Here is a 12797-nt window from a genome sequence, read left to right as displayed (position 1 = left end):
TTGCAAGGTGCATACTTTTGAGAAATAGATTATAGGCAAATCTCAACTGGATTTGACAGTGCATTCAGAAAAGGTTTTAGCTATTAACAAGCAAATTATTGCATATTATAAAGTTTAGGATTACAAATAACACGGCCAGTATGAGCATTTGCAAAAACACAACTTTCATTTTCAGAAAATAATGTCAATTTGGGACAGTGTAGTCTATGCTCGACAAACTTGTCTCAATTTTATGGTCTTCTCTGGATATATTCATATTGTAATACAAATTTCTTCATGATCCATACTTTTAGCAAAAAAAAAAGAAACTTTTAAGATTTTATCATACCTAAATCTGATCTAACTCAAGTAGCAAAATAACAATGAAAAAAAAGAGAAACATAAAATTAAAGAATCTTCCTAATAACATTGATATATAAAACATACACAACATCGAAGTGCAAAAGAACAAAAACAAGAATGAGTGATATAGTAAATATTTTCCAATCATGACTAGCAAATTCATGTATTTCAGTTTGCTTTATATCAAATTACTGTGACATTGATTTTCAAATGAATTGAAATATTTGGCAATGCATCTTCATCCATCATGTTACATGATCCATTATCTTCGTAAAACTCATGGAATACTGGCAACAGAAGGATTTTCTTCAAAGACGTGGTAGCTGATTTCAATCGCTCTGCCTATCATGATAAACAAGATGTGCCTAAGATCTACAATTGAGGAGCAAGTCAAGCGATAAGTCTCAAAGATAGCAAATAACTCAACATTACAGATTAAAAAAGTGTCTTTTAAATTAAAAGAACAATATTCATTATGTAGCATATCTATAAATAACAGTGTATCTGGTATGATCTAACTCTGCATCAGCCTTCAAAGCACTAATGAGAATCAGACCTTCATAGTAACCAGGTGGCTGCCCAGCAGGAACATCAACTGAGACCCAGATGGATGTTGTTTCTCTGTAAAAAAACAAATAGTTCATGGTGAAAGAAAACTACCACTTGAATATATTTCAGCAACTCATGATAGATATGAACATGAATAGATAATTGGCATTAAACACAGTAGCCAGGAAGTAGATTTATTTGACTGATTGGCAGACTAAGAGGTACAAGAGCATCAGGCATACCAAGGATCAGGACCACAAGCCACATGAGCAACCTACTGTCAACAACATGGGATACCAGAGCTAGTAAAGTAAAACCTTAAAACACTAAAATGTAACTTAGAAGAAGAAAAACATGAGTTAACCTATCACCAGCAGCAGAACAGAGATAGGAGCACTGAATCTGCACATTGCCAGCCATGCCTGAACTGTCCCATGAAAGTTTGGGGCCATAGCAATCTGAACACTCTTTTTCATTTCTTGTCGCCAAAAGAGAGACCTTTGACCAAAATATTTACAGAAAAAAAACAACTAAAGAAAATGGAAGAAAACATAAGCAAGAATAGCTACTAGCTATGGTCAGAATGTTACCCAATCTATAACTTCAATTTATCTCTAAGAGTGACCTAAACGGATAATCTCAGACTATCAAATAGGTTACTGCTTGGGATGACTCAATTGTCTGAGTCCGAGTGCAGAGCGGCCGAGTCCGAGAGCTAAGCGGCAGAGTGCAGATTCGTCCTCCTCCGATTGTGTTTTGAGATTACGATGGACGTCCATTTCACTGAGCGAAAATGCATAGCGGAGAGAAAGTTTGGGGAGTGAAGGTGGAAAAATATTGGTTGTTCGACTTGAGTAAATTTTTCCCTGACAAGTCCAACATTCCGTGCATATAGGTCATGCTTGCACATGAGTCAACTTAGTTCAGTGCAAGTCGAGCCTTGAATTTGTAACCCATACACACCCATGCGTGAGAGAGAGAGCTTCTCTTCATACATTTGTTCACATCATATATGCATGAGAACCAATATAAATCAACCAATATACCTTGAAACTCCCAATGTAGATAGAGCCTCTTTCCTTTTCACCTCTTTTCTATTCACATATATCAAAAAAAAAAACAAGAATTATATGTTTCACATAAAACTAACATAACAAATTTGGCTGAAATGCAAAGTAACTTTCAGTTTCAGTAGGATATCATAACATTATGTGTTGCACAAAATCTTGAGGACTTAAAAAACATAAGCTGCAGTTCATTAGCATAGCTTAGGTCTACAGTTTAAGGTCCTTGCTTAATGATGGTTTGATTATATGAAAGGTTGAATTAGTTTTGATTCAGTCAAGTAAAATAAGCATTTTTGTTGTTACAAGGTGCTACTTGGAACTGTAAATCTACCATTCAGGTTTCAGCTAACCAACCCCCTTATTAATAGTACAAAAATCTGGGAAACAAATTTATATAGAAATTTACATAATACTACTGAATAAGTAAACCTTGATTCTAAACAATCAGAGGTTTGTGCAAACACTATTGCATGGTCCCATTGAACTCAAAATCATGAAAATGCATAAGGCAATGCCCAGCATGCTAAGTACAGAGACATTTGAAGACTTCCTTAACGTTCATGAGTCATTTCTAGATAAAATTCTGTCCAACTACATATGAACAAGTTTTCAAAGGAAAGGCCCTTCTAGTAGGCTACGTGATGTAGGCCCAACCCATGTTGAAGCTTAATATGAGTCTTCAAACTTCAAACGGGCATAATTTTTGACTTGGATCTCGTAATCAGGATCTATCTATCGTCACGTGGACAGAATTTGAAAACCTACGTTTGTTACTGGTGAAACCGTAACCACAAATTTGCAGCTCCAAATTCATCCATTTAAACCCTTTTGAGGGTCTTTTTACTATTTTGGTCATTTTTATTTTTTAGGTATTTAGAGTAATTTCCATATTTCTAGTATTTTTTAAAAAGAATTTGTCTTGATCCGCATCTTAATTTGAGTTAAGATTGTTAAGTTAATTACTTACCTTTTCGGGTAAAAATATATTTCCTTTCTTTATAAGATTGGAAGTAAGTTATGTTAATGTAATTATTGTAATTTTTCCCCCTTATTTGAGTCTTAGGTTGTGGTCTATATAAGAATTATGTTTAGATGTTGAGGGATTAACCCTCAAGTTTTAATAAAAAATTTCCTTCTTGGAGGTTCATCTTCTTGTCTTCTCCTCAATTTTCCTCTTCGCGTTAGTCCGTAGGATAATCGCTATCTTGCTCAGCGTCAGTTGGTATCAGAGCACGTGAAGGTCATCAATAGATCCAATGGCAGGTCATCGTGGTCGTAGTCGCTGCCGCAACAACAAGCAAGCTTCGACGGAGGAAGCTAAGCACCATGGTTGTAACATCTAGGACATAATGACAATTGAGAATTTACGGAGGTAAGTTATAGATTTAACCCAGCGTATGGCGGTACAGGATCTCGAAGATCGTGAGATTTCATATCGTGGATCTGAGTCTTCCTTTGAGAACCCATATCACCGGCGGGACTCACCTCAGGAATGTCGTGGACGAGAGGAGCCTGCTGGAGACTTTCGGATTTCAGGATCTGCCCAAATTTCTGGTTCATTGCAAATAGAGGACTTCATTGACTTGATCAACGAAGTAGAGTGGATCTTCGACTACAAGCGAGTTCCAAATCGAATGAAAGTGAAGTTAATTGCCATTAAACTCAAAAGGCGAGCACCAGCATGGTGGGAACAGATGTGACGCTTTTGGGACAAACTAGGTAAACCCCAAATAACTATCTGGGAAGATATAAAGGAAAACATGAAGAAACACTTCCTTTCCTTCGCCTACACCCAAACTCTGTCCCAGCGACTTCACTCATTAAGATAGGGTTTGAGATCGGTCGACAAATATACAGAAGAGTTTTTCCAACTAGTGACCCGAAATGACCTATCGAGATGGAGGAGCAGCAAGTGGCTCGTTACTTAGGAGGTCTTTGCTTGACCTTGCAAGATGCTCTCAGTCTTCATTCACTCTCAATGGTGTCAGAGGTCTTTTAACGTGCATTGACGGCTGAAAAGCAACGAAATAGTAAACCAGCATGGAAAGACAACTAGAACAATCAGCCAGCTAATCCTCAAAATTCTCGTCCTTCACAACAGCAGCCATTGCAGTGACCACCACAGCGATCACCACATGTTTACTCTAAAGCCCCTATCAGATGTTATCAATATGGTGAACAAAGGTATATAGTGCACCAATGCAGGAAACCTTCTTCTACTTATCCAAAGGGCAAAAACGTGTTGATCGAGGAAGAGGTGATAGAAGATACAACAACAATTAGCGATCTGGTGTATGAAGCATCTAATGAAGTGATTTATAACGATGGTCATGAGACTTTGGTCGTTCGTAACAATCTGTTGACTCCCAAGGGGGATTCAAGGGACGATTGGTCAAGAACCAATATTTTTCATACTATCTATACCATCATGGATAAAGTCTGCAAGATAATTATTGACAGCGGTAGTTGTGAGAATGTAATATCTGCAAATGTTGTTCAGAAATTACAATTGAAGACAGACCGTCATCATAAACCCTACAAGTTATCTTGGTTTTAAAAAGAAAGCGAGGTAACAGTAGATCGACAATGCCTCATTTCCTTTCCAAGTGGCAAATATTTTGATAGTGCTTGGTGTGATGTGATAGTCATGGATGCATGTCATGTATTGTTGGAGCGACCTTGGCAGTATGATCACAGTGTTGTTTATGATAGGCGGAAGAATACTTATATCCTTAATGTCAAAGGGGAAAAAATTGTGTTGGTGCCGCGGCAGAAGGGAACTACTCCAATTCCGATAGCTAAAAGTATTAATTTACTTTCTATATCCAGGTTTTTAGATGAAGTAGAGAAAAGAGTTGTATATGCTTTGCTACTATTCTAAAGCATTGCTCCGACCATGGACACAGAGTTACTAGCTGAAGTACATCAACTGCTAGCTGATTTTGATGAGCTGATGCCGGAGAATCTTCCTTCTAGCTACCGTCGATATGCGATATCTGACATCAGATTGACCTTGTTCCGGGATTGAGTTTGCCTAATCGGCCAACTTATTGCCTTAGCCTTAAAGAAGCAAAAGAACTGCAACATCAAGTGGTAGAGTTGATGGAAAAAGGACACATACGAGAGAGCATGAGCCCCTGTGCATTCCTGCCCTACTAGTACCGAAGAAGGATGGTCCGTGGTGTATGTGTGTCGATAGCAGAGTCATCAACAAGATTACAGTGAAGTACAAGTTTCCAATTCCCCGCTTGGACGATATGTTGGATCAGCTATCCGGTTTTAAGGTCTTCTAAAAAATTGACATTAAAAGCGGATACCACCAGATAAGAATAAAGGTTGGCGATGAATAGAAGATGACATTCAAATCACAGCATGGGCTATATGAGAGGATGGTCATGTCTTTTGGACTGTCCAATGCACCCAGTACCTTCATGAAGTTTATGCATCAGATCTTGTGGCCCTTTATGGGAAAGTTTGGGGCGGTATACATTGACAACATCCTCGTTTACAGTTCAACATGGGCATCACACTTCGATCATCTCCGTGCTATCTTCGAAAAGCTGAAAACGAAGTGTTTATTTGTAAACAAGGAGAAGTGCTCTTTCTTTACTACCTCAGTAACTTTCCTCTGCTTTATTGTGTCTACTAATGGTGTACATGTAGATCAAACAAAGATAGATGCAGACATGGAGTGACCTCAACCAAGGACCTTGCACAATGTTAGAAGCTTCCATGGCTTAGCTTCTTTCTACCACCAGTTCATCAGAAATTTTAGCACTCTAATTGCTCCTACCACCGAGTGTCTCAAGGGAAGGGATTTCAAGTGGTTTGAAGAAGCGGAGGTTAGCTTTCAACTAGTCAAACAAAAGATAACGGAAGCACCAGTTCTGTCTCTTCCTAATTTTGACATAATATTCGAGGTCAACTGTAATACATCAGACTAGGTATCAATGGTGTTCTGAGTCAATCTAGGAGATTAGTTGCTTTCTTCAATGAGAAGCTCTCTGGGTCCAAGAAAAATTATTCTACCTACGACTTAGAGTTCTATGTCATGATGTAGTCCTTGAAGCATTGACGACACTACCTAGTACAAAAGGAATTCATTATGTTTATTGATCATGAAGCATTAAAGTATATCAATGGTCAATACAAGATGAGTAAGGGCCATCCAAGTGGGTGGCTTATTTACAATAGTTCACCTTTACACTAAGGCACCAAGTTGGAAGTCTGAACTATGTCGCAAATGCTTTGAGTCGGCATTCTTCATTACTCATCACCATGAGTACTAGCATTGCGAGCTTTAAGGTTTTTCTAGATATGTATGTAGCTGACCCATCATTTGGAAGGATATTCTCGGAGGTACATGATGGTTGCCGACATGATTTTATTTTGTATAATAATTATCTGTTTTGTGGGTTGCAGTTGTACATTTCAAACTGATCTCTAAGGCAGCAGATTATGAGTGAGCTTCATAATGAGGGACACTTTGGACGTAATAAGACGTTGGCCCTCATCTTTGTCAATTTCTATTAGCCCAAGTTGACTAGAGATGTGACTCACTTTATTGATCGATGTTCTGTATGCCAGCGGTCAAGGGGGTTTTAACCAATATTGGCTTATATACTCCCCTACCCATTCCTGAAGCTCCTTGGCTCGATGTTAGCATGGATTTCATATTGGAATTACCCGCACCCAACAAACCTCAGACTAAGTTCTTGTTGTCGTTGATAGATTCTCAAAGATGACACATTTCGTAACTTGCAAGAAGACTATGAATGCTACTCGGATTGCCCATCTTTACTTCAAGGAGATCGTGCGTTTACATTCCGTTCCTCAATCCATGACTTTAAATAGAGATATTAAATTTGTCAGTCACTTCTGGAAGAGCTTATGGGGGAAATTGGGGACATAGTTAAACTTTAGCAATGCTTACCACCCTCAGACAGATGGTCAAACTTAGGTGGTGAATCGGAGTCTGGGTAATCTTCTGAGATGTTTTCAAGAACTAACCAAAGTAGTGGGACTTGGCGTTACCTTAAGCAGAGTTTGCTAGGACCACAAGATTAACTCCTTTTGAGATTGTCTATAGCCGGAATCCATCAGGAGTTCTAGACTTAATCCCTCTTCTAGGTGTAGGGCGAATTTGTCCTAAAGCAGATGAGATGACAGAGTATCTTCGAGGTATTTATGAGTAGGTGAAACTAGCAATTATAGAAAGCAATATTAAGTATAAGGTTCGGGTCGATCATTATCGTCGACAGGTACTTTTTGAGATTAGAAATTTTGTCTGGGATGTATTGACTCGTGATTATTTCCCTGTTAGAGAATATAATAAGCTAAAGGATCAAAAAATCGGACCATGCGAGATAATGCAGAAGATTAACGGCAATGTCTATAGGTTGCACCTTCTTAGTCATATGAAGACTTCTGATGTCTTCAATGTGAAGCACCTAACTCCTTATTCGACGGTTGCTAATGATGTTAATTTGAACTTGAGGGTGAGTTCTTTTCAAGCCGAGGAGACTGATGCAGGTCCAACCCGTATTGAAGCCCAATATGAGTCTTCAAACTTCAAACAGGCATAAATTTTGGATCGAGACTCGGAATCAGGCTTTGCCTGTCATTACACGTGTAAAATTTGAAAACTTATGTCTGTTACTGGTGAAACTGTAACCGTCAAATTTTCGACCCCAAATGCAGCCATTTAAACCCTTTTCAGAGCTTTTTTATTATTTTTGATCATTTTTATTTTTTGGGAGTGTATTTAGGATAATTTTCATATTTCTAGTATTTTTTTAGAAAGAATTTGTCTTGATTAGCATCTTGATTTTAGTTAAGATCATTAAGTTAATTAATTTCTTTTAGGTAAAAATCTATTTTCTTTCTTTACAAGATTGAAATTAAGATCTATTAATTATAATTATTATAATTTCTTTTCTTATTCGAGTCTTAGATTGTGGTCTACATAAGAATCTGTTTAGATGTTGAGAAATTAACTCTTAAGTTTTAATAAAAAATTTCATTAGTTGAAATTCTTTTTCTTATCTTCTCCTCAATTTAGGATAATTATTATCATGTCCGACATCACTAAAGTCATACTTATTCCTTGTCTTTATTTTGGTATCCTCCGTTTTAGCATAGTCATTCGACTCATTCCATCAGATTTACCAAACTCCAAACTTTTCTCGATTCCGTAGATGAGACTATTTCAATAAATGTTATTGTACCAAAAAATCAAACAACTCTTTCCCTAGCTTGGAAAAACTGTAATTTCGGAAACAATAAGTGCCAGATAAGTTAACACAAAAATATGATCCCATCATAATTTTTTCAATGAATTTGAAATTAACAACAAAAGAGAATTTATCGGATTGAAAAAATTAAAGCTACCGAAAGAGTATAGACTTTTATGAGTATTACTAGGTGTTTACAAAATAAAAGATAAGAAACTCCTCGAGGAAGATGATAATATATTAGCAAAAAATGAAGAAATTACTATTACAAATTGTGTAAGAGACACTCACACAGACACTATAATGGAAGCAGGGAAAATTTTAAATACAGATTTCATTTAGAAATTAAACCAAACAAAGAAAACTTAAAAAGGGCAAAAATAAGAGTCCAAGTCCTAACTCCTAATATCCCTGTTTGAGTTTCAAGAATAATTTAGAGATATATAACTCATTAAACGAAATGAATAAGAAGAATTAGAAAATCTCTGGACTATGAAGAAAATCATCACATGTGAAGAAAATCTTATTTTGGAAGGCTTTTAATGACTGGACTTATTCTTTGGGGGTAGTGATGAGATAGGTAAGGTGGTGAATTGAATGATTCAACCCAATTCGATATGAATCTTATTTTGGAAGACTTTTAATGACTCGACTTGATCTTCTATGGGTATCAAATATCAAATCGTAGTTTTATTTCGAACAAAAATTACGCCATGAACGAATCAGTGTTTCAATAAAATTATTACTATGCGAGATAATTTGAAAGATCAAATAATTTTTATGTTTATGCATGATTGGTAGAGACTAAAAATGAGCAATTAGAGTTCCAAGTAGTAAAAAAAGAGTACGATTAGGAGCTTGGAATGACTATCAAAACGTAGATAACTTTAGTTGATTTGATGGTCAATTTAGATTGAATTCATCGAGTTAGTCTGTCCCATCAAATAATTTAAATATGTTGAGTTGGAATTTCATTAATCCTTTTAAAGCCGGATCTAGGTGGGTGCAAGATAATCCCAATATGAAATCTATGCTGACATCGAACCAAAGATCTTCAGGAATGGGTAGGAGACTGTACAAGCCTGCATTAGTTAGAACCCCCTTAGACCGCAGGCATATAGAACATCGATCAACAAAGTGAGCCACATCATTGGTCAACTTGGGCCAATAGAAATTGGCAGAGATGAGGGCCAACGTCTTATCACATCCAAAGTGCCCCTCATTATGAAGTTTGCTCACAATCTGTTGCCTTATAGAACAGTCTAGAATGCACAGCTGCAACCCACGAAACAGATAACCATTATGTAAAATAAAATCATATTGATAACCATCATATATCTCCTGGAATATCCTTCCGAATGATGGGTCAGCTGCATGCATATCTGGAAAAACTTCAAAGTCCGCAACGTTAGTACTCATGGTGGTGGGTAATGAAGAACACCGACTCAGAGCATCTGCGACACGGTTCAGACTTTCCGCTTGGTATCTTAGTGTAAAGGTGAACTCTTGTAAGTAAGTCACCCACTTGGCATGTCATCTACTCAACTTGTGTTGACCATTAATATACAATGCTTCATGATCAGTGAACAAGATGAATTCCTTGTGTACTAGGTAGTGTCGCCAATGCTTCAAAGACTGCACGATGGCATAGAACTCCAAGTCGTAGGTAAAATAATTTTTCTTGGACCTAGATAGTTTCTCGCTGAAGAAAGCAACCGGTTGCCTAGATTGACTGAGAACACCCTCGATACCTACGTTGGATGCATCACAGTTGACCTCGAATATTCTGTCAAAATCATGACGGGCCAGAACTGGTACTTCGATCATCTTTTGTTTGACCTGTTGAAAGCTAGCCTCTGCTTTTTCAGACTACTTGAAATCCCTTCCCTTGAGATACTCGGTGATAGGAGCAATCTGAGTGCTAAAATTTCTAATGAACCGACGATAGAAAGAAGCTAAGCCATGGAAGCTTCTTACATTGTGTAAGGTCCTCGGTTGAGGCCACTCTAGGATTGCATCTATCTTTATTTGATCTACATGTACACAATCAGTAGACACAATAAAGCTGAGGAAAGTTATCGATATAGTAAAGAAAGAACACTTCTTCTTGTTTACAAATAAGCACTCCGTTTTCAACTTTTAGAGATGATTGAAGTGTAATACCCTATGTTGGATTGTAAATGAGGATGTCGTCAAAATATACCACCACAAACTTTCCTAAAGGGTTGTAAGATCTGATACATAAACCTCATGAAGGTACTAGCACATTGGACATTCCAAAAGGCATGACCATCCACTCATATAGCCCATGCTGCATCTTGAATGTCGTCTTCTATTCATCACCAGGCCTTATTCAGATTTGATGGTATCCACTTTTAAGGTTAATTTTGAGAAGACCTTAGAACTAGATAGCTGATCCAACATATCATCCAAGCAGGGAATTGAAAACTTGTACTTTACTGTAATCTTGTTGATGATATTGCTATCAACACATATGCCATGAGTCATCTTTCTTCAGTACTAGTAAAGCAGGAACTGCACAGGGGCTCTTGCTCTCTCGGATGTGTCCTTTTTCCAGCAACTCTACCACTTGATGTTGCAATTCTTCTGCTTCTTTAGGGCAAAGGCGATAAGTTGGCCGATTAGGTAAACTCAACCCCGGAACAAGGTCATTCTGATGTTGGATATCACGCATCGGCGGTAGCCCAGAAGGAAGATCCTCCGACATCAACTCATCAAAATCCGCTAGTAGCTACTGTACTTCGGCTAGTAACTCTGCATCCATGGTCGAAGTAATGCTTTGGCATGGTAGCAAAGCATATACAACTCCTTGCTCTACTTCATCTAAAAATCGGGATATAGAAAACATATTAGTATTTTTAGATATCGGAATTGGAGTAGTTCCTTCCTGCCACAGCGTCAACATAATTTTTTCCCTCTGACGTTAAGGGTATAGGTATTCTTCCGCTTATCATGTACAACACTGCGATCATACTGCCAAGGTCGCCCCAACAATACATGACATGTCTCCATAACCATCACATCACACCAAGCACTATCAAAATATTTGCCAATTGAAAAGGAAACAAGGCATCGTCGGTCTACTGTTTCCTCGCTTTCTTTATTCAGCCAAGATAACTTATAGAGTTTAGGATGACGGTATATCTTCAGTTGTAATTTCTGTATAGCCTATGTGGATATTACATTCTCACAACTACCGCTGTTGATAATCATCTTGCAGACCTTATCTGTGATGATGCGGTAGTATGAAAAATATTAGTTCTCAATCAATCATCCTCTGAATCGCCCTTGGGAGTCAGCAGACTCTTACGAACAACTAAAGTCTCATGGCCATCACCATAAATCACTTCGTTAGATGCTTCATACATCGGATCGCTAATTATTATTGTATCTTCTATCACCTCTTCCTCAATCAACAAGTTTTTGCCCTTCGGATCGGTAGAAGAGGGTTTCCTGTATTGGTGCGTCATATGTCCTTGTTCATCACATTGATAACATCTAACAAAGGTTTTAGAGTAAACCTGTGGTGACCGCTGCAGTGTTCGCTGCGATGGCTGCTGTTGAGATGGACAAGAATTTTAAGGGTGAGCTAGCCGATTATTCTGGTCATCTCTCCCCGCTGGTTTCCTATTTTGTTACTTTTCAGCCGCCACTGAAAGACCTCTTACATCGTCGAAAGTGAATGAAGGTTGAGGGCACCTTACAAGGCCAAGTGCAGATCCCCTAAGTAATGTGCCACCTGCTGCTCCTCCGTCTCGGATAAGTCATTTCGGGCCACCAGCTGGAAAAACTCTTCTGTATATTCGTTGATCGATTTCACGCCCTGTCTTAATAAGTAAAGTCGATGGAACAGAGTTTGGGTATAGGCGAAGGGAAGGAAGTGTTCCTTCATGTTTTTCTTCATATCTTCTCAGATAGTTATTTGAGGTTTACCTTGTTTGTCCGAGAGCGCATCTGTTCCCATCATACTGATGCTCGCCCTTTGAGTCTGATGACAATTAACTTCACTTTCATCTGATCTAAATTCGCTTGTAGTCGAAGATCCGTTCTACTTTGTTGATTCAGTCAATGAAGTCTTCTGTTCTCAACGAACTAGAAAATTTGGACGAATCCTGAAATCCGAAGTCTCCAGCAGGCTCCTCTCATCTACAACTCACCTCCCGCCAATGATATGGGTTCTCGAAAGAAGACTCAGATCCACAATTTGAAATCTCATGATCTTTGAGATCCCGCGCCGCCATCTGCTGGGTTAAATCTGCGACTTCCTCCGTCGAAGCCTGCCTATTGTTGTGACCACGATTACGACCACGACGACCCGCCATTAGATCTGTTGATAACTTTCACGCGCTCTGATACTAACTAACACTGGGTAGGATAGCGATTATCCTGCGAGCTGACGCAAAAAAGAAAATTGAGGAGAAGACAAGAAGAGGAACCTACATGAAGGAAACTTTTTATTAAAACTTGAGGGGTTAATCCCTCAACATCTAAACATGACTCTTATATAGACCACAACCTAATACTTAAATAAAGAAAAAAATTATAATAATTACAATTAATAGTTATTACTTCTAATTTTGTAAAG

This window comes from Zingiber officinale, chromosome 5B (assembly GCF_018446385.1).
Source record: "Zingiber officinale cultivar Zhangliang chromosome 5B, Zo_v1.1, whole genome shotgun sequence".
Lineage (NCBI taxonomy): Eukaryota > Viridiplantae > Streptophyta > Magnoliopsida > Zingiberales > Zingiberaceae > Zingiber > Zingiber officinale.
Note: the sequence above shows the minus strand (reverse complement) of the source record.